Source organism: Rana temporaria, chromosome 1, assembly GCF_905171775.1.
Source record: "Rana temporaria chromosome 1, aRanTem1.1, whole genome shotgun sequence".
In the NCBI taxonomy this organism is placed as follows: Eukaryota; Metazoa; Chordata; class Amphibia; order Anura; family Ranidae; genus Rana; species Rana temporaria.
Window position 1 is genome coordinate 144,908,649 of NC_053489.1, and position 4,562 is coordinate 144,913,210.

The following is a 4,562-nucleotide window of genomic DNA, read 5'->3' on the forward strand; positions in this document are numbered from 1 at the left end:
CACCCCCATATTCCAATTACACAGTGTTGGGCATGCTTCTTAGTTGGTGTTAGGGTTCGGTGATCTACCTCCCATTCGGAGGGGTGTCTGATCCAGCAGCTGCACATTTAGAGCATGGGTGATTGTTAATGCTTTTTTTTTATCTGCACCAATACATTGGTGAGTTCACATGTATTTATGTATATAGATGCCATTATGTATCATCATGTATTCCATGTCTCATATTATATTCTAATTAAAGCATGTTTTTTCAAAAATGCTGAGGTTCCTGAAGAAGCGACATTTTCGGTCGTGAAACATGTTGAGCCTTTTTTAATTCTCTTCAAGGACCCCTTGGAAACACCCAGGAGATACCTTTTACTCAGAGTGGGCCTCATATCCTCATACAGCCCCACAGCTCCTCCTTAAAAGATTTCAGTTTGTTTTTCAATTGAGTTGTACAGTTAATAGGTCACATTAAAGGTGGAAAAAGGTTCTGAAAAGATTTATCTTTTTTAAAAAAAATATTACATCACAGAAACCTGACATTTTAACAGGGGTGTGCAGACTTTTTATATCCATTGTAGTCTGGTCAGATGATACCAAAATTGAACTCTTTGGATGCCATAATACATACCATGTTTGGAGGTCAAATGGCTCTGCACATCACCCCAAAATACCATACCAATTGTGAAGTTTAAACCTGACATGAATTCAATAGAAAGTCTATTTAAAGAACTAAAGATCAGAGTTCATAGAAGAGGCCCACGGAACCTTCAAGATTTGAAGACTGTTTGTGTGGAAGAATGGGCCAAAATCACACCTGAGCAATGCATGTGACTAGTTTCTCCATACAGGAGGCGTCTTGAAGCTGTCATTACCAACAAGGGATTTTGTGCAAAATATTAAATACATTTCAATACCTTTTCCCTGTGTCATTGCATTTTAATACACATAACTTAATTTCTTAACTTATTTGTTTTGGTTTCTTTGTATGTATGGATTGCATGGGTTGTTACCGACACGTGGTGATTTAATGTCAACAGCACCTTTAGAAATACATTTACCTAGACAAATGGTGACGTGTTCAATATGTATTTTACCCGATGTATGCCATACAAGTTGATACACATAAAGGCTATCCATTATCAGGCAGGATGAATGGGCTGCCCTAACTTGAGTTAAAATATGTCAATGCTTGTGTGTTAAATGCAGCACACGCATATGAAATGGGCTCTCAAGGTTTTATACTTTGGCTGAGAATCATATTCTTTTTGTCTAGAATAAAGGATATATTTTAATAGAACCTTTTAAAATATAAATATAGAAGCAACCGCTGCTCGCTTGTAGGTAAAGATTCGGCCAACAAACTATGGGGCCATTACCTTCTTAGTCATTAAGTATACATGTCAGGGGTTCAACTCCATTAGAGGTACAGATGTTCCAGGTAAGTGACTCATTCAGAACTGAAACAGAGAAATCATAACAACCCTGGCACCTTCAAAAACAAGTCATTAACAGCAAGTCCCATGTTTCTATTTAGATGAACACCACTAAATAGTATAGTGGGTTGAGTGGGTGGTAACATATCTTATCAGAACTCAAAACACATCAGTTTCTTTAAAAAAGATTTGCAAGTATTAAAAAATTTAAATATAAAAATAAACAACAAGCCATAAAATAACTGTAACCTATGGTATACTATAACAACATTAAAAATGGAGTTCTCATAAACTTATTTTGTGCCTGGGGAGTGTTTGGATGATTCCCACTCATACAGATTTATGGAAGTCTTTGAAAAGTCATCTACACGCAGAAACATGAAACATGTGATCATGTCATGTGCCTTAACCACTTAAGACCCGGACCAAAATGCAGCTAAAGGACCTTGCCCCTTTTTGCGATTTGGCACTGCGTCGCTTTAACTGAGAATTATGTGGTCGGAACGGACGGAAGATGGCGCCAGACAGCAGCTGAGCGCTGAGTCTCCCGCTCCCCCGACACCTTCCCCGAGCAGATGGAGCTGATTAATGTATGAGTGGGTGGGTGACCCAGACTCAGATCCGATGCACCTGATGATGAGAAACTCTGTCTGAACATGTCTGAATCTGGATATGCGGAGCTAGAGAATATCGTGTGGTGAACCGATGCGGTGAACTCCCTTTGCTGTCACTCTGCTATCTCTGCTTCTTACTATTTGCTACTCTGCTACTTCCAAAGCTGTCTCTGGAGCTATCTCTGGAAGAGCCTGATCTGTGACCAGGCACTGTGTACTGCAATGTTATTTACATCGGCTTTTGGCCCTGATCTTTGAATACGGCGGAGGGCGGTGGTATGGAGGAGCAATGAGAGAGGACCTGATCGGGCTATACACCAAAGCTAACTTACCGGAGGTCCCGTTGTCGGCGTGTACTGGGCAAGTAAGGTGAAGGAAGCCTGCTGACGCAAGCGCGGTGTCCGGAGGGGCTCCGGAAGGCAGCAGTGTGGTCGCGGCATTGAAATAGCGGCTGGAGCCGAGCACCACCGAACACTACCGAACCACGCATTACGGCCAGAGGTCCTTGAAAGAAGAGTCCACACCGAGCAAGGGAGTTGGTCCCTGTCGGTTCCCATCCCCTTTAAAGGCGCGCTGTGCTGTGTTTCACAGAGCCCCAGGATTGTTCCAGGGTGAGACCGCTAAGGAACCTCAGGATCTGGTAGGAACATCGTGTGACAAACTATGAAAAACTTGCTGAGGGGGGTAATTTGCCTCTGTGAGAAAACCTAGAAGCCTAGAAAGCCTGATTATTTGATTGACTGTCGGGTTGGTAAGAAGCTAAAAATTTCTATACCTCTCTGGGGGGGAGTCTTTTTGCTGTGTGGATTTGACATATTGCTGGACTGAATGATGATACTTACCTTTTAATTCGTATATAGGGGGGGAAAAAAAGCCCCCACCTGAGATCTGAGACGTTGCTGTGTGGTGGTTGCCTCTCGGTGAGCAGAGAGAGGCAGCAATTAAGGGGTGCTTCAAATAAGTTAAATCTGAAGACGTCTAGGACAATTGTCTAATGTGAACATACAATATAATATCCTAGAGAGTTCACCCCAGAGTTCACCCCAGAGCTGAGCTAAGCAGGGGTAGAGGTACAGAATCAAATACAGGGGGTGCAGAATTATTAGGCAAATGAGTATTTTGACCACATCATCCTCTTTATGCATGTTGTCTTACTCCAAGCTGTATAGGCTCGAAAGCCTACTACCAATTAAGCATATTAGGTGATGTGCATCTCTGTAATGAGAAGGTGTGTGGTCTAATGACATCAACACCCTATATCAGGTGTGCATAATTATTAGTCAACTTCCTTTCCTTTGGCAAAATGGGTCAAAAGAAGGACTTGACAGGCTCAGAAAAGTAAAAAATAGTGAGATATCTTGCAGAGGGATGCAGCACTCTTAAAATTGCAAAGCTTCTGAAGCGTGATCATTGAACAATCAAGCGTTTCATTCAAAATAGTCAACAGGGTCGCAAGAAGCGTCTGGAAAAACCAAGGCGCAAAATAACTGCCCATGAACTGAGAAAAGTCAAGCGTGCAAGCGTGCAGCTGCCAAGATGCCACTTGCCACCAGTTTGGCCATATTTCAGAGCTGCAACATCACTGGAGTGCCCAAAAGCACAAGGTGTGCAATACTCAGAGACATGGCCAAGGTAAGAAAGGCTGAAAGACGACCACCACTGAACAAGACACACAAGCTGAAACGTCAAGACTGGGCCAAGAAATATCTCAAGACTGATTTTTCTAAGGTTTTATGGACTGATGAAATGAGAGTGAGTCTTGATGGGCCAGATGGATGGGCCCGTGGCTGGATTGGTAAAGGGCAGAGAGCTCCAGTCCGACTCAGACGCCAGCAAGGTGGAGGTGGAGTACTGGTTTGGGCTGGTATCATCAAAGATGAGCTTGTGGGGCCTTTTCGGGTTGAGGATGGAGTCAAGCTCAACTCCCAGTCCTACTGCCAGTTTCTGGAAGACACCTTCTTCAAGCAGTGGTACAGGAAGAAGTCTGCATCCTTCAAGAAAAACATGATTTTCATGCAGGACAATGCTCCATCACACGCGTCCAAGTACTCCACAGCGTGGCTGGCAAGAAAGGATATAAAAGAAGAAAAACTAATGACATGGCCTCCTTGTTCACCTGATCTGAACCCCATTGAGAACCTGTGGTCCATCATCAAATGTGAGATTTACAAGGAGGGAAAACAGTACACCTCTCTGAACAGTGTCTGGGAGGCTGTGGTTGCTGCTGCATGCAATGTTGATGGTGAACAGATCAAAACACTGACATAATCCATGGATGGCAGGCTTTTGAGTGTCCTTGCAAAGAAAGGTGGCTATATTGGTCACTGATTTGTTTTTGTTTTGTTTTTGAATGTCAGAAATGTATATTTGTGAATGTTGAGATGTTATATTGGTTTCACTGGTAAAAATAAATAATTGAAATGGGTATATATTTTTTTTTTGTTAAGTTGCCTAATAATTATGCACAGTAATAGTCACCTGCACACACAGATATCCCCCTAAAATAGCTAAATAACTAAAAACAAAC